The 19597-nt window shown below is 40.9% G+C and overlaps 1 protein-coding gene across 2 annotated transcripts in view; it reads right to left on the minus strand.

The window, feature by feature from the left end:
- Positions 1–1177: 1177 nt before the first annotated feature.
- Positions 1178–19597, minus strand: part of LOC126358757 (RRP15-like protein) — a 79707-nt gene continuing 61287 nt past the window's right edge. For both annotated transcript variants that reach the window (XR_007566226.1, XM_050007575.1), the window contains exon 6: positions 1178–4152. The gene's annotated coding sequence lies outside the window, so the exon portion shown is untranslated. The remainder of the gene's footprint in view (positions 4153–19597) is intronic.

Consider the following 19597-nt stretch of genomic DNA (forward strand, 5'->3'; position numbering starts at 1 on the left):
ATTTTCCCTTACATGGTATACCACTTTCCAAGAAAAATGCAAACCATTGATTTCCACACAAATTTGTTTACAGTGCAAATGGAACGTTCACAGAGAAGAATGTTGCCACATTTCAAATATCGTATTCTATTTGTGAGATAATCTTTAATTCGTATAATCATGTACTTAAATGAATAATATGGAATATCAAAATTAATTACTTTACTACGTCTAACGCACAGAGCAGAGTGTCTACTTATTGGAGGAGAACAAGTACCAACCAACAGTAATATGTTAAGTGTTTTCTGTAAACAGTGCTGCAAGACTTCAATGTGTTTAAATAATGGCACCACAAAACTACCAAATGACGTTGTAATGAAAATTTTTCACAGGCAAATAGTTTCAGTCAAATGACTATATGTTCAAAACACAGATTAACATTACATCCAGCTTAAGGGAGTTTGCTGAGCATGAAAAACACAATTTTTTTTTTATTTACTGTAACTGTCACCTGCATTTGTGTCTTTTATCTGATAGATTTTCCAGCAGTCACCAAGACAAAAACAGAAAGTGTTATTACAGTGTTAAGCACAATGTCTGGCCAACACTGTACCAAATTTAATTTACAGGGAAACTGCTTTGAAACTGTTGTCATGTTATTCTGCAACTGAAAGGTGGTTGCTTGACTGAAAATAGTTGCCTACAAATAAATATTCATTACAACTGCCTCTGATGGTTTCAAGACATTGTTCTATAGTAATTTAATATCTTGTTTTAAAATAATTATTGAGGGATAGGACACCCTCATATTAGAAACGAGGGCAAGAGGAATCATAAAAAAGGAGTGTTTTTGCTGAATTTTCACATTCTTCATAGTGGAAAAATAGTTCAACCCCTCCCTCCCTCCCTCCCTCCCTCCCTCCCTCCCTCTCTCTCTCTCTCTCTCTCTCTCTCTCTCTCTCTCTCTTTCCTTTGTCTCTCTGCTCTGAAGAGTAACTTAGGCAAAAGTTGAAACCACTGCAGAAAACACTTACCTTTCATGAGTCTGTCCACTACTCATCTCCTTGCGCATAGAATGAATGGTAGCTTTTTTTTCCCTAAACCATTAGTTTCATATATTTCAAAGTTACCAATTATTATAGTCCTATGATAGTCACCTTCGGTATTCAAGAGAGTATTTCTGCTTATTGCCAGCCAGGAATGCAAATTATTGATCCAAGTTTTATTAAAATAAAAGTCCACAAAGGAATAGTGCCATAAATATTACTGGTTTCCACTGAAGCCCATTTAATATCTTTCCTCAAACATTCAGATGAAATGCATATTTAGATAGTGATAGCATACGTAGTTCTGTAGAGACAAATGTATTTACTGTATTGTTATGATCTCGAAGCTGCAAACACATCAAAATTATCTATTTATGTATTAGGGAAACTGGATAAAACTAGGCGCAGATTGGTCAGTATTCACTATGCAAGATGTTCTGGACTTTCTACATGTGTAAGCTATACCAAATCAGTACCTACTGCATGTTGATGAATTTTACGTATCACATAAAGTTTCTGTGGCTTCTGTATGGTTAATGGTTAATGTTCTCTATTGTAAGAAAACTTAAAAAGGGTACAAAATATGAATGATCAATGCAACAACTTGTACAACATAAACTGTAAGCAATGAATCAACATAGAACGTCATAACAGCGCTGCACTGAATACAGGTAATGAGCGCATCAGCAAAACAGGAAAGAAAATGATTGAACAGGGTCTGATAAAGAACACAGGACCAGGAGAGTGGATCTCCCAATCACACAAATGCCTGTTCCTGTACGGCGTTCAAGAGCTTCCATACTTAAAGTGTTTGACATTAAGAAGTTAATGACTACTGGTTCACCATGTAATGTAACTGCAGTACAGGGTAATTGTGGTGTATAAACCATTTGGTATGTCAAGCACCTGAAATTGTTGCACCTTTTCCAAAAATGCAATGGCATCTTTCAAGGTTAGAACACGGCTATCTACAATGCACATTCTGTACAGAAGTTGTAGAAAGAACAGTGTATAGGCTTTCACCACCTTGAGTCATTCTTTAATTCATGAGATGCCAACATTACTGAGAAATAATTGAGCAACACGGAATAGCATGTTGGTCATGTAATACAAAGTGTACAACTTTGCTTATGCCGTTTCCCGACAGGTGGCGACAACGGTAAGTAGGGGTCGAAAGAAACAGATTGCAGACGTCAGGCAGTTAGCTTGGACCTCAGTCAACACAACCTCATTCAAGCATTAGTTGATTTGTGCCTGTATCATAAAGTTGTTCTTGACTGAAAATGTCAGTTTACGAGCCTAATTCTCGTCATTTGCAGGAGGTGTTACTGTTTTGTTTCAATATGAAGAAAAGAGTGCCTGAAGTCTCATCGAATGCTCTCAAGTACATATGGTAAGGACGCTATTAGAGACACAATGTGACATGAGTGGTTTCAACACTTCAAGAATGGTGATTTTAACATCGTTGACTGGCATAGTGGTGGAAGACAGAACGTTTTCGAAGATGCAGAATCGGAGACACTGCAGAGTGAAGACTCACGTCAAACTCAAGAAGAATTGGCACGATTAGTGAGAGTGACACAGCAAGTTGTTTCAAAATGTCTCAAGGCTATGGGCATGATTCAGAAAGAAGGAACTTAGGTCCCGTGTGAGTTGCAACCAAGAGACGTTGAACGGCATTTGTGTGTTTGTGAACAGTTGCTCCAGAGGCAAAAATGGAAGGGATTTATGCATCACATTGTGACTGGGGACAAAAAATGGGCTCATTACGATAAACCTAAAGGCAAAAAATCGTGGTGATATCCCGGCCATGCTTTCACGTATACGGCCAAACCGAATATTTATGGCTCCAAGATCTTGCTCTGCATTTGATGGGACCAGCTCAACGTCATGTACTATGAGGTGTTAAAACCAAGTCAACAATCACAGGTGCTTGTTAATGAACACAATTAAGGCATTTGAGCTGAGCATTAAAAGACAAACTAATAAGGTACCTCCTATCCTACTGGTGAAGCCTGATATAGCAATACATACACCTGCCCTGGCAAAATTATGAACACTTCAGGATGAGTGACAGACCTTGATCAGGTCAAGTGTATATGGCCTGAAGGTGAATAATCCTTACCAACAGATGTGAGTAATTAATTGTTACTCATGACTCAGGTGAGCCAGCACGAATTACCTTAGCTCTTGGGACAGGGCCCAATCGGTTTGCTGGACTTGAGCTTGCACAAAGGATGGGACTGCTCGTTGTTGGAAGTTCCAATGTGAAACAGATGATAGAAATCTCTCAGGGAAATAACAACTCTGCTGTGCATTCAGTACATATATGCTAGGTGCCCTTTAAAGATATATAGTACATATGCTAGGTGCTCATTAAAGATGTATAGCAGTTTTTGACAGAAGCTACTGAACACACTGGATGCAGTTCTGATCAATGCCTGGTGCAATCATTGGCAGCTGATCCTCAACACAAATAAATGTAGTTCATGTTAATAGATGAAAAGATCCCATACTGTTTGAGATGCAAGTTGAAACTATTCCACTTGCTATTGTTCTACTCCTTCTATTAATAATTTTTTTTTCCTTCAGCTGATTGTACTTATGAAAGTATGGTATATGTCATGTACATATTTGAAGTGGGTAATATTTTGTTTCATTGAAAGCTTTATTACTTAAAAGAAATGGGGAACTGGAATTGTTATAACAACAAGAAACGGTGAAATCTAAGTGAATACTTAACCCAATCATTAGAAAGCCTTGCGACATTCTTTCTAGTAACCAGTTTCAGTTTAATTAAAACAAACATGAAATATATTCTTAATCACAGATCAATCACACACAAATTTACTTTTGTCTACTGAGCCACTATGCTTGTTAGATTCCAGGATTCGACTATATAATTTTCTGCCCTAATGCTTCTGAGCTGGATAACCCTTCATTGTTCAGTTAAGAACTTAATTAAAAATTTGCATAAATTAACAAAACTTCATACATGGCAACTTCACCTGAAAGTACACAATTCAACATGTAAGTATACAGAGAGTAATCAAATCGTACAGAAAACTTAATGTAAAAAATAATGGAATAGCCGCCACTTGAGGATTGGTGCTTGGCACCCAGAAACCTGTAACAGAAAACAGTTAAGACTAGCTTTTGAGCTCTTGCTCTTTTTGTTTTTGTAATAAGAGTACATACATTCACACATGCATCCAAGTGTACATGCTCACAGTAGTGGCATGTCTGATTACTGAATACTGATTATTGAAAGCAGTTGCTTGTGCAGATGGAGGTGGGGAGAGGATAGGGAAGGACATTTGAGACAAGGAGGGGATAGCAGGATTGTGTGAGACAGGTCTTTCGTCACATAACTCAGCAGCTGCACAATAAGATGAAAGGATTTCTGAGGAGGAGGGAGAGAATGAAAGGAGAGGAAGGTGGTGGTGAACAGCGAGAGAGTAAGGAAGAGGGGAGGAAAAATAGATGGACAGAGAGAGAGAGAGAGAGAGAGAGAGAACTCACATGGGGGGAGGAAGAGAGGTGAGAGAAAGCATTACATGATTTGGATGGGGAAAGTGTGTTGTGGACTGAAGAGAAAGGGAAATGGTAAGGTGAGGCAGTGGTTCAAAATGGTTCAAATGGCTCTGAGCACTATGGGACTTAACATCTGAGGTCATCAGTCCCTTAGAACTTAGAACTACTTAAACCTAACTAACCTAAGGACATCACACACACCCATGCCCGAGGCAGGATTCGAACCTGCGACCGCAGCGGTCGCTTGGTTCCGGACTGAAGCGCCTAGAACCGCACAGCCACACCGGCCGGCTATAGAGGCAGTGGGAAACAAGTTAATGGAGGTTTAGGCCTGAGGATTGTGAGTGCACAGGATATGCTGGAGAGAGAATTCTCAGCATCATAGTTCAGAGCAACTTGTGCTGGAAGGGAGAATCCAAATGCCCATGCAGTGAAGCAACTGTTGGAAGTTATTGTCGCAGTGTGCTGCATGGTTGGCGCCTGGATAGTCAAGCTCATGGTTTGCCTCAATCTGGCGATGGCTGTTCAAGTGAGTGGAGAGGGTTTACTTGTCACATAGAATGCTGTACAGTTAATACAGCATAGCTGATATAACATAGCTACCCTCACACCTAGTGCTGCCTTTTGTTGGGTAGGAGGTGCCTGTGATTGGACTGCTGTGGGAGGGACTGGGTGAATGTAAGGAACAGGTCTTGCACTGCGTTCATCACAATGGAATGACCCATAGAGTGCAGGATGGGGAGCAGAACTGGAGTAGTGATGGACAAGAATGTACTGTAAATTTGATGGGCCACAGAATACTACTTTGGGTGATGTGGGCAGACTATCACTCATTTCAGGGCATGAGAAGACATGGAGAAAGCCTTGGTGGAGGATGTGATTGAAGTTTCCGAGGCCAGGTCTTGGCCTGGTTAATAGGATTATTGGCATCAGAAGAGGAGATGGCGTGGGATATATTTTTATGTGTGAGCTGGACAGGATATTGGCTGTCAATAAAGGCTTTTGTAAAGTTATCAATATATTTCAGTAATCCTGTTCTCCACTACAGATGCAGCATACACAGGTAACAGGACAGGAACTTTGAAAACATTTTCTTGATGTGTCTTGAATGTAGGTTGGGAGATTACAGACAATGATTTGGAGGCATTGGTCAACAAAGGAAGTTTTGTTGGAACATTGTACCAGCTGCAATGGGATGTCCCAGTGGGAGGACCTGTGGGGTTGGGTTCGTGGTGTTTGGGAAGCAGTTCAAGGTATCCTGGTAGCTGAGTGGTCAGCATGACAGAATGTCAATCCACAGGGCCCGGGTTTGATTCCCAGCTGGGTCAGAGATTTTCTCCGCTCAGCAAGTGGATGTTGTGTTGTCCTAATCATCATCATTTTATCCCCATTGACGCACAAGTTGCTGAAGTGGCGTCAAATCGAAAGACTTGCATCCGGTGAGCAGTCTACCCGACGGGAGGCCCTAGTCACACAACATTTACATATTAAAGGTAGAAATCTGTGTGTGGGGGGAGGAGTGGGGATGATGAGGGAGATGGGTTCAGGTTTTGGGATGGAACTAAGGCCTTGAGAATCTGCTGAAGGTCCTGTTGTACTTCTGGGGTGGGATTATGGTTTAAGGTTTATATGCAGAGGCATCAGAAAATTGGTGGAGACCTGCAGCCACACAGTCACTGCTATTCACGACAATTGGTTCCATAGAAGTGATGTTGGACTCACTGGGGAGAGATTTAGAAAACGAAGATGAGGAATTCCTGAAGGACAACATAGGAGGATTGAGTGGAAGGGGAGGAGGGATCACAGCTGGAATAAGGGTGGAACAGTTTGAAACAGTTCCACACATTAGTGTTTGTTCTACCCTGCCAATTCCAGAAACTCTTCTTCGTCCTAGTAGAACTCCAAGCACATGCCCTCTTTCTGAAATCTTGTCTGATGCAAGAGACCCTGCCTGATGGGCTTATTGCTGAAATTAACGTATCATGCTGCCATCCATCCTACCACAAGAACTTTAACCTTCCATCAGTCCCTCACGCTCACTAGTATGGTCCTTCGTATCATACTACCCAAACTCAAACCGTACTTTACAGCCTCTATCCCTTTTGCAAAATCCTTTTACTCTGTGACTATAACTTCCTTAATTCTATTACTACAACAGACACTCTTGCCCTTTAACAGTTGGAAGCATTCCCAGCACTATATGAGGAAGATGTCCCAGCTACTTCTGTCCTATACCTGCATGGGATTAGCTATAGCCAAGAAAGAGCCTACTACTCTGATGTAGCCCCTCACAACTCCCCAACCAGGCCTTGCTAGCTTACTCCACCTTCTATATCCCCTAACACATTTACATGTACATCCACAAAACACACTACCCCTAACCATCCATTCTGTAACACTGCAGTAACATTTCTACCAAAACTTGGATCCCTGCAGAAATCTCAGTGCTTTCTAAATGATTTCACCCAAAACCTAAATTCAACCATGCTGCACTTATAAGTGGCCTCCTTTCCTTTATCCGTTCTCTGCAGTGGAAACATTTCTCCATCATACATCCCACTGACAACAGCCAACCAATATCCCTGCACAAAACCTTGTTTAAAACAGTTCCACAACCTCTCAAAATGTGATCCTTCTTTCCTTCCACCCAGTCATCCTCTGGTTATCTTTCAGGACTTCCCCACCTGGTCTCACCTACCTTTCCCAAATCTCTCCCCAGTGAGTTCAACATCATTCCTATGGAACACACAGACCTTATCCTTCTCACAGACAAGGGCTCCAGCACAGTGGTCATGAATCATAGTGACTATGTGATTGAGGGTCTCCACCATTTTCTGACACATCTGCATACAAACTCTATGACAACGATCCCACACCAGAAGCCCAACAGGAATTCCAATAGCCCATGAACAAACCTCTGCCTTTATTGACTAACATCTCCAACCTGATGCCCGTAACCTCCCATCCTACATTAAAAACACTGGTCACTTCCTTCAGTCCCTGTCCACAGTTCCTGTCTCACTGCCACCAGACTCCTTGTTGGTCACTGTGGATGTAACAGCCTTATACAACAACATCCCCCACGCCCATTGCCTTGCGACGTATCCCAACATCCTGCTAATATCAAACCCACCACTTCCTTCCTAATCCTCTGAGACAACCACATCATTTCACTTGTGAAAGACAAATCTATAATCAAATCTGTGGTACTGCTATGGGTACTTGCGTGACACCATCCTATGCTAAGTTATTCATGGACATTTTGAAGGAATCCTTCCTATCAAGTCAGCACCTAAAACCACTTGTCTGGTTCGGATTCATTGATAACATTTACATGATCTGGACTCATAACAAGGCCAACCTTTGTTCCTTCCTCCATTTCCTTAACAATTACTCCCAAATCCACTTCACCAGATCTTTCTCTACTCAATGAGCCACATTCTTAGGTGTTGATTCCATCTCTCTGATGGCTTCATAAATACATCCTTTCATATCAAGCACACCAACCATCATCAGTACCTCCACTCTGACAGCTGTCATCCATTTCATGTCATGTGAGAAAGGCTCTTCCATACAGCCTCACTATCTGTAGATCTACAGTGGAAAGCTGGAGTCGTCAAAATATACCAATAACTGTATCAGAGCTCATATGTAAACAGATCACCTGCGACATCTCTTCCTCTGACACCAGTAACCCTGTCAACTAGCCACTGACCAGCACTCCTGTAATCACCCAGAATCACCCTTCCTTTGAAAAGCAAAACCTCAACCTTTACCATGACTCTGACTAACTTTCATCATGCATTGAGAGAAGGAACAGCCTACCCAAAGTCCTACCCACATTACCCAAAGTAATTTTCCTCCGCCTACCCAACCTACAGAATATCCTTGACCATCCCTACTCCAATCCTGCTCCCAGTCCTGAACCCCATGGGCCATTCTCTTGGGGCTGACGCAGGTGCAAGACCTGTCCCATACATCCATCAGGGTGCAAAGCGATTCTCAAAAAACTAAGTTTTCCAGGTTATTTTTTGTATTTTTCTAGGGTCTTACTGTTTTTAGTACCTAACCTATTCTGATCAGTTATATGACGAAATCTGCAAACTTTGTCAATTTATAGGAACATAAGGATGGCTATATTCTGAGTTAAAAGAAAAAGACTTAAAATCAAAATGGTTTATTTCAACCAAAAAATAAATATGCCACGATTTGACAACAGAACTAACCGTGAAATGTAATTTAAAAATATTTACAGGTAACATTGTTAATAATAATATTTACATTGGGGACCATCAGCTGCTGGGAGCACACACATAAAAATAAAGAGCATTATCTACTTCAATAAAAATTACACTTTTTAGAAATAGAGCTGAAATAAAATTCAAATTTGAACAAAGAAATTATGGAAGGAACAGTAATATTGCATTTTGATGAGGGCACTAACATGAACATTAAGCGAAGTCACAAGCAGGTGAGACCTTCTTCAGTCTGAGAAACCTCTTTCTCAGCAGTATCCATGAGTTTTGTTTTCATACTTTTTTAGCACTCTTAGCTTTTCTCTGCTCACATTCTTTTTTCTCCCATTTCTTTTGAGGACTTCTCAGCTGCCCTTTCCTTTTCTACTGTTTCGTTGTACCTACTACATCCATTGAAAATGTTAGCAAATGAGGATATAAATGATGCAGAGTGTCGCCTCCCAACTTCCACCCACCTGCGTTGCACTGTTCCTGCCACAGGCTTTAGTTCAATGTTAATTAAACCAACAACTGCATGCCAAAAGCCCAATGGTTGACTGTTAGCTTTCTAATGACACTATTTTATGCCTACCACAAAAGATCTATAATCAATCTTATTCATACACAACAGGAATCAGATCGATAAATGTTGACATGCTATGTAATTTTTCGGTATATATGCAAAACACAACATATTGTATGTGCACCGATCTTACCTTAGTATCCTTGGTTCACAATAAATGGCTCCAGATAGGCCACAAACTGCCCTAAAAGCAAATCTTTGTGATCACATCATTTTAGCAAACAAGGGAATACTTACATTTGAACAGATGTAAATGTAAACCACACCAAATGCATAGCTCCTTGCTGGTCACAGTGTGCGATAAATTCCACACATCAACAAACCAGGGAAGCACAGACAGGCTGCAGAAAAAGGCCTGAAGCCATTCCGCATCAACAACAACAAATCTCTGCACAACTCATCTGGCCTCAGCCAGGGTACCCTGCAAGCTGGCCACTGCATTGGACTGAACGAGGGGAGGGGGAGGGGGGAGGAGATGTCAAAACAACGGTGGCAGGAGGTCACACAGCACTGAACTGAGGGTGAAAGGTCAGTGCAAGACAGTATCAAGACAAGCAAATGCCTCTGCTGAAAATAAAATCAGGTGCCATGCCTTTTCCAGAATTTTTAGGCAGAAGGCCAAAATTCCCTGAGTTTCCAGAACAAAAAAATACCATGAGTTTTCCCTATTATCCAGGTTTTTCAAGACACTGAACACCCTATCCACCCACCACTTTCTAGCAGAGTCCAGTCACGCAGGCTTTTCCTACCCAATAAAAGGCAGGACAATGTGTTAGCAGCCATGTTATATATCAGCTCTCCTGGAATTACTGGACAGCATTTTACATGGACATGACATGTAACCAACTGACCACTTGCATGAATGACCACTACCAATCTGTGGTAAACCACAAACCTGACAATTCAGATGCCAAACATGCTGCACACCACAACAGTAATAACTTCAACAATTGCTTCACAACACAGGCCATTTAGACACTTATTTCCAGTTTCTCTGAACTACACAAGTGGGAATTCTCTCTCGAGCATCTCTTGCATTCTCACAGTTCCCCTGATCTAAACCTTCCCTAACTTGTTTCCCATTGCCTCACTTTACCATTTGCCTTCTCACTTCAGTGTTCATACCACACCTTCCCCACTCAGATTGTGTACTGCCCTCTCCCACCATAGTTTCAAAAACAAAGATGATGTAACTTACCAAACGAAAGTGTTGGCATGTTGATAGACACACGAACAAACACAAACACACACAAAATTCAAGCTATCGCAACCAACGGTTGCTTCATCAGGAAAGAGGGAAAGACAAAAGGATGGTGGGTTTTAAGGGAGAAGGTAAGGAGTCATTCCAATCCCGGGAGCGGAAAGACTTACCTTAGGGGGAGAAAAGGACAGGTATACACTCGCGTGCACACACACATATCCATCTGCACAATATATCATATATATTTGAAGCTTTCTATGTGGGAATGACCAGCAACAAACTGTCCATTCACATGAACGGATACAGGCAGACAGTGTTTGTTGGTAAGGAGGATCACCCTGTGGCTAAACATGCCTTGGTGCACGGCCAGCACATCTTGGCACAGTGTTACACCATCCGGGTTATCTGGATAATTCCCACTGACACCAACCTATCAGAACTCCGGAGATGGGAACTTTCCCTTCAATATATCCTCTCTTCCTGTTATCCACCAGGCTTCAACCTCCGCTAATTTCAAGTTGCCGCCGCTCATTCCTCACCTGTCATTCAACAACATCTTTGCCTCTGTACCTCCACCTCAACTGACATCTCTACCCAAACTCTTTGCCTTTACATATGTCTGCTTGTTTCTGTTATGTGTGTGTGTGTGTGTGTGTGTGTGTGTGTGTGTGTGTGTGTGTGTGTCTGTGTGTGTACCTGTCCCCCCCCCCCCTCCCCCCAAAGGTAAGTCTTCCTGCTCCCGGGATTGGAATGACTTCTTACCCTCTCCCTTAAAACCCACATCCTCTCGTCTTTCCCTCTCCTCCCCTCTTTCCTGATGAAGCAACCATGGGTTGTGAAAGCTTGAAATTTGTGTTTGTGTTTCTTACTGTTTCTGTTAATGTACCAACACTTTCGTTTGGTAAGTTACAGACTCCCTCTCCCATTTTACACCCCTCTCCCTTACTCTCTCACCTCCCTGTCTCCCTTTTCATAATCTCCTCCAGCTCCTTTCCTCCCCCCCTACTCTCTAAACTCCTTTCCTCATGTTGTTTAGCTGCTGAGTATTTGGCCAAAGACTTGCCTCACACTACCGTTCTACCCCTCCTTGCCTCGTGCATCCTTCCCTACTCCTCTCCACCTCCAACTTTCAACAATCAATATTCAACAATCAGTCTTGCCAATACCACGAACGAGTATGTTTGGGTGTCTGGTTGCCTGTGTGAATGTGTCTACTCTTAGCAGAAAAAGAGCAAGAGCAAGAACACGTTAGGAAGCTAGTGTTAGCTGTTTTCTGTTATGTGTTTCTATGCACCATCCTCTATTGGTAAGTGGTTGTCTTTCCCTTATTCTACCTATTTTTCATCCAGGGATATCAGTTACTGTTGTATTGAGAACTTTTATATTTTTTTGAACAAATTACCCTTCAGTTAAATCAAACCATTTTTGGAACCTTTAGATTAGGGCTGGCCAGAAATTCTGCATGCATGCGGTGCTCCTGCACATGTGCAACTTCCGGGTTGCAGCATGCACAACGCAGCCGTCAGTTTTCATGTAGTGCATGTTTCTATGCACAGATGTCGCTTTATCCACATGTTAGGATACTCTGTACCGGTGTATTCCAGTGCTCTTTCCACGGCTTGCAAGCCAACCATGGGAAGGTATTTCACGCATTAAACATTTAAAATACTGTCACAGTCTACTCATTTAGACGTCTACTTTTATGTTAACAGTTTAAACCGGTAAGACAAGTAATACAGTTAACAACCGTGGCCTTTTATTAAGGCAGCTTGACTGACTGCACGTAAATACATGTAATGTTTTTTATCTAGTATTTAAGAAAGAGAGCACTTAGTGACTTCCAACGAACCTTATTCAGGATTTCAAATAATATTAAACTAATGTAAGGTTTCCTATAACTAATTCTTGGTGCCCTCGGTTACACCCACATTATTTCTATCTCACTGACTTCTGAGCAGAATGATAACCGCAGACCTCTCGATGATCACCTGTTATTTCAATACCATTATTGCTATATTTTTCATCAGTTCCGTCTGCAATCTGCATAATAACCAACAATTAGATGAATGTTATGTTTTATCGACTTCATCTGAACGTAGCCCCTAAAAAAACCGTAAATGTAAGCATACATTGGAACTATTGGTTTAATGACTTATTTTTCTTGATAATAATGTAACATGGAGCAGAATGAGGCAATAATGCACAGTAAGTAAAAAATAATTTTTAATTATGAAAAGAATAAATCCAAACACGTTTATCACTGGTCATGAGAAATGATATAGTTAATATTGGGCACAAAAGCACGGCTCATTGACAAATGCAAGCTGTTGCGAAGATTTTCATCATTTATGCTTGATCGAAATCTTGATTTATTCATTTTCATCAGCAAGAAAAATCTGTCACAGACATATGTCGACCCAAACACGGACATAACTCTCGGAGCTTCTCAGTGCAGGCTTGGAAATTCCTGTTGTGAAAAATTTTCGTAGAATTCTTTTGTACTTCACACTGCAAAGAACTTGTCCTTCAGGCTTGTACTGCACTGTAGGTCGATCAGTTCCATCTGTAGATCATTCAGAACATCTTCAACTGACGACGAGAACGGTCGAGCAAAGAGGTGAATGAAAGGAGATAAACTCGTAACATCTGCAAATCGTGTTAGAAATTGTTCCTTAATTTTTACAGTTATTGACATGTATTCTTGAAATCTAGCACTTTCATGGACCAGTCCAAGAGTCGGGAAATGTGGAGTGTTTTCTGTCAATAGCTGGCTCTCCCAAAATGCAAGCTTCCTTTCAAAGGCATTTACTTTTTCCAACATGTGAGAAATTAAATTATTTTCACCTTGCAAACTGACGTTCAGACTGTTCATGTGAGACGTAATGTCCACGAGAAATGCAAGGTCTGATATCCAACAAGGGCCTTCCTACATAGGTTCACTTTTTCTCTTCTCATGTAAGAATGTCACTATGACCAAACGTAAATCAAAAAATATTTTCAGCATTTTACCTTGACTGAGCCAGCATACTTCGGTATAGTAAGGTATGTCGCCGTACTCCATTCCTAATTCCTCCAAGAACCGCCGAAACTGTCGATGAGTAAGCCCATGTGTCTTCAGATAGTTTACAGTACGCACAACAATTTGCATGACATTGCTAACGTTACTGATTTTGCACAAAGCACCTCTCGATTCAGAATCCAGTGAATTCCATACAACGTCTCGTCTGTGCGCCCCCTAGCTTTTTGCGCATCTGTGCTATGGGTCCCCTCTGATGGCCTTGCACTGATGGTGCTCCATCTGTGGTCACTGAGACTAACCGATTCCAGTCCATACCAACATCATCAATCGCTTGCTTGACAGCCTGAAGTAAGTCCGCACCTGTAGTAGTCCCTTTCAAAGGTACTAAGTCTTTTACACAAAGTGCGTTATCGACATCTCGTATTTATATCACAACCTGGGCTGTATCTGTACGATCGGGTGCTTTATTGAGCGTAACAGAGAAAGCAACAAAGTCTTTAGCCTTATTTATTAGCTGCCTGTGCACATCGCAGGCCATAGCACTGATACGTCTTGTCACTGTTTGTTTGGATAGACTGATTTTTTGAAACATGCTAACGTTCGTGGGACACCCTAGTTCTGCAGCATCAATCAGACACCCTTTCACAAACTCCCCTTTGGAAAAGGGTTTCCCAGATTGTGCAGTTCTTAATGCAATTTAAAAACTTGGTCACAGTAAATATTTAGTGTGGTTGTCATTCTGGAAAACTGAAAACAGTGCATTGTACAGCGTACAGTAAAAGACATAAATGTAACACAAGAAAATAAGAGTTGAAGAATTATCAGTTACTTTGACGTACAGTAAAATCGAGTTGATGTGTCTCATCCATTTTATTAAGGACATTTAATTTTGCTTGCCGTTCTTCACTGTTAAGTACACAACACTCGACTTTGTGGTATGTATTGTAGTGTCTTTCAATTGAAAACTTACGCTGGCCGCCTATTATTTGGCGGCACAGCAAACTGTGAGTTTTCACCAACGGCTACAAAAAAAGAATTGCAGTTCCCAGTCATTTTTAAATGACTGTGAACATAGATCTCCCATCCTTTGCTTTTTCATAGTACCTGCCATTTCTCAGTAGCCTATATCTCTGTTAAGGTTATGGTCACCAGGGGTAAACGAGACTGGGTATGTTGCACTCTTGCTTGTACCACATAAACAGGGAAGTAGAGGCGCCGCCGTTCATTTAGGACACATGTATAATAACAGATGTTGCTGTCGCACATGTGCAGCAGTTCCGCACGTCTGCACACTGTGCAGCGTTTGGCCAGCCCTGATTTAGATAATATATTCTATTAAATTTTCACACAGCCATTTTATAAACTATAATGCAATTATCGAAATCACAAAAATCATAACGCCATTCTTTACACAGAACTCCCACCTCAAAAATCCTCAGTCTGCGTCAACATTTGTACAATCAACACCTCCGTGTTAAAAAGTTTGTGCAAGACAGTCAAGCAATTAACATCTTTTCATCGCTCATTGAGATCCCATACCTAACAATTACATAATTAACACCTCCTCGTATACATGTGTGTGTCACAGTTTGTGGCTTACAATCGCAGGATTACACCTCGACGTAAGTGTGCACATGGTTATGATCGTGTTAACAGTTTTGTTGTATTTGCATCAATAAAAATCAGTGGCTCGTTTTGTATAATAACATTTATTACAGCCTCCATGATACTAGTATCTTATTAACTATTAACTTTTCTATTGTGAATGACGGGGTATGTATGTGTAATATATAATGATGTGTTGTGTTATTTTTGGTGGATTGTGATTTGAAGGACAATTAGGCTCACTGTCGTTAGTGTCAGTACTAGTACTATTGCTAATATTGTGTTGAGAGTGAATTCAATGGATTACAAGGTAATGTTAGTTGCAAATGAACTGAGTACAGACGAAAGTAATGCTTTGCAATAAATCCTCTGTATTTTGCATCCACTGGTTTTGATAGATAGCTTCAACTACAATGAATGGTGAATAGATCTCATGGCTCATGACAGACTCTTTACTGTTTGTGTCACTTCTTCTGCATAAGCTTTCATTGATTGAATCAATGCCCATTTGTATGTAATATACTGTGAAATTTTGAACATTCACCGGTGCAGCGATAAACTAGTACTGTTATTGTCAGTTTTGAGCTTAAACTAAATTATTGTCTTTTAAAAATTTTAGGGACAGCAGGTCTATCCTCATTCAAAACAATCTTTCTCTAATTTCATTGTCCAATTATTTTCGGACACTTAAATACTGTATTTTCGTAAGTTGGTGGTATAATTGTTTTGGATACATAATTTAATTTGTAGCAAATCAACAGTTGTACTTCACAGTTCAGTCAAAGTATACATCACCCCTGAATTTCATTGTATATCAATGCAAATAAACACGCATTTTTGAGAATTTTTGGAAGCTACCATCGTCTTTTGCATAATCTATGAGCAATCAGTGTCAGTGACTTAGTTACTGATGCAGATTTTCTAACTAATATTTTGTGTTACATCTAGTTTTCCCTGACAGAGGAGTAACCCTATATATTATCTGTATTTATCGTAAATTATCTTGGTTTTTGAGTTTGCTAACAAGTATAATTAACATCAGAACGTTTTAGGAAACTAGTAATTTCTACCACATGTTTTTGTGTAGCCTTAATAGAAATATCATTTAAAATCCTTTGTTCACTGCCTTGTAATGCATTGCACCAGCCAGAATGCTGTTCCCAAGCAATGGAAGGTTTCGTCAACATTTGTTAGCTGCTGGAAATCCCCCTGGCTACTGTCAAACGATTGACAGCCGCTGCGAATTGGTGTGTTGGAAGAGCTCCTGATAATTGTGTACCTGTGATACCTATACCAGTGGTACCTCAAGTACTATCCTCTCCTGTGGATCGTCTCTCCTCTGCAGAAAGTACAGAATCTGTGATTACCCATCCACTTGACTACGAATGGTTTGTCAATGGTAGACCTAGGCATCCTGTACAGAGTGGACGGGGACCACGAAGGACTCATGGTGTTGTACCAATCCCCCTAACCAATAAGTTTGAAGTGTTGTCTTTCACTGAAACTGAGCCAGTGGGATTCACTTCATCTGTTTTGTCTGTTGTCAGGAGGAGTCAACCTCAAAAGGGTTGTTGTTGTTGTTGTTGTTGTTGTTGTTGTTGTTGTTGTGTTCTTTGGTCCAGGGGCTGGTTTGATGCAGCTCTCCATGCTACTCTGTCCTGTGCAAGCCTCTTCATCTCCGAACAATTACTGCAACCTACATCCTTCTGTATCTGCTTACTATATTCATCTCTTGGTCTCCCTTTACGATTTTCACCCTCCATGTTTCCCTCCAGTACTGAACTGGTTATACCTTGATGCCTCAGAATGTGTCCTACCAACCAATTCCTTCTTCTAGTCAAGTTGTCCCACAAATTCCTCTTCTCACAAGGGAACCTCCCCATCGCATCCCCCTCAGATTTAGTTATAAGTTGTCACAGTGGATAGGCCATGAAAAACTGAGCACAGATCAATCGAGAAAACAGGAAGAAGTTGTATGGAACTATGAAAAAATAAACAAAATATACAAACTGAGTAGTTCATGCACAAGATGGGCAACATCAACGAGAACGTAAACATAGGAGCGCCGTGGTCCCGTGGTTAGCGTGAGCAGCTGCGGAACGAGAGGTCCTTGGTTCAAGTCTTCCATCGAGTGATTAGTTTACTTTATTTATTTTCGTAAAATTATGAGCTGTCCATTCGTTCATTGACATCTCTGTTCACTGTAATAAGTTTAGTGTCTGTGTTTTGCGACCACACCGCAAACCCGTGCGATTAGTAGACGAAAGGACGTGCCTCTTCAATGGGAACTGAAAACATTTGATAGCAAGGTCATAGGTCACCTGATTCCTCCACAGGAAAACACATATTCTATACGACACTGGTGTCGGCATATGCGTCACATGACAGGAATATGTTGTCGACCCACCTAACTTGTACACTTGGCGAATGGGTTAAAAGATTCTTCTACCTTGCCCGATTTAGGTTTTCTTGTGGATGTGATAATCACTCCCAAAAAAGTGATGAAAACATAAGAGTTTGTGACATAAACTGAAAAAAAAAATTAAATTTTTCGCTCGAGGGATGTCGTTCCGCATCCGTTCCGCATCTGCTCACGCTAACCACGGGGCCACGGCGCTACTGAACTCATCTTATCCTTGATATTGCTTATGTTGCCCATGGACTACTCAGTTTGTATATTTTGCTTATTTTGTCATTGTTCCACACAACTTCTTCCTGTTTTCTCGATTGATGTGTTCAGTTTTTCAAGGCCTATCTACTGTGCCAACTTATAATTAAATCTGAGGGGGTGCAATGGGGAGGTTCCTTTGTCAGCAATTTTATTCCGTATCTCCTAATTAGTTACTTGATATAACCACCTAATGTTTAGCATTCTTCTGAAGCACCACATTTCAAAAGCTTCCATTCCCTTCTTGTCTAAACTGAAAAGAGTAGGGGTCTATTAATCATTGGCAATTCAAATGTACAGTGAATCATGGTACACCTTAGGGAAATGGCAGCAAAGGACAGGCCAGGACATCAGGGGCACCCAATGTGTAAGTCTGGGTGCCTCACTCAACACGTTGAAGAGGCTATTCCAGCAGCCATTGTGCGAATAGTGTTCAACCAACTGCAGATTGTGGCACACATTGGAACAAATGATGCCTGTCATCTGGGCTCTGAAGTCATTCTTGGGTCATTCCAGCGACTGGCAGAGAAGGCTGATAAGACCAGTCTTGTGGAGTTTCAACAAATCTCACAATTTGCAGCATAGTCCCAGAACTGATCATGGCCCTATTGGGTCTGAGTCGACTGGAAGGACTGAACCAGATACTTTGAAAGTTCTTTGACAAGCTAGGCTGCAACTTCCTGGACTTGTGCCATATGGTTGAGAACAGCAGGGTCCCCCAACTAGGTCAGGTGTGCACTACACATCAGAGGCTGTTACTCAGGTGGCTGACTGCATGTGCGAAGCACACAAGTTTTTTTAAGACTAAGTGAGTCTCCATCCAATCCAGACAATGATGGCTGTAGGAAACCCAGAAGTATCAGTGTAGGATTGAAAGAAATGCCTCCCACTGGTAAGAGTGTTAAAATCCTAATGGTAAGATGCTAAAGCATACACAACAAAGTGCCAGAGTTTGAAGCACTCCTGAAAAGCAATGAAGCTCACATAATATTAGGTACAGAAAGCTGGTTGAAACCTGAAATTGATAGCAGTGACACTTTTGAGGAAAATTTAAACATGTGTCGAAAAGATAGGCAAATGAGAAATGGAGCTGGTATATTTGTCACAGTGGACAAGAAACTCAAATCCAATGAGATAGAAATTGAAGCTGCATATGAGATCATTTGGGTATGACTCAGTATCAGGGGTGGGAATAAAATGATAACTGAATCCTTCTATTGTCCACCAGACTCATCTCCTGATGTAACCAAAAACTTTAGTTCACTTGTATGTAAGTTCCCCAGCCCTATTATAATCACTGGTGGAGACTTTAATAATCCAATAATTAATTAGGAGAATTTCAATTTTGTTAGTGGCGGGCATGATAAGACATCCTGTGAAACTTTACTAAATGAATTCTCTGAAAACTATCTAGAACTGATAGTTAGGAACCCCACTCATGATGAAAATATATTGGATCTAATGGCAACAAGTAGACCTGACCTCTTTGAGGATGGCCACATCAAAACTAGTATCAGTGACCATGAAACGGTTGTGGCAACAATGACTATCAAAGTACAAAGGACAACTTAAAAAAGCAGAAAGATTTATATGTTCAGTAAACTAGATAAAGTCAGTAATGTCTTACCTCAGTAATGTCTTACCTCAATAAGGAACTTGAAACTTTCAGCACAGGTCAGGAGCATGTAGAGGAACTCTGGCTCAAGTTTAAAAGAATAGTTGACCAT

Source organism: Schistocerca gregaria, chromosome 1, assembly GCF_023897955.1.
Source record: "Schistocerca gregaria isolate iqSchGreg1 chromosome 1, iqSchGreg1.2, whole genome shotgun sequence".
Lineage (NCBI taxonomy): Eukaryota > Metazoa > Arthropoda > Insecta > Orthoptera > Acrididae > Schistocerca > Schistocerca gregaria.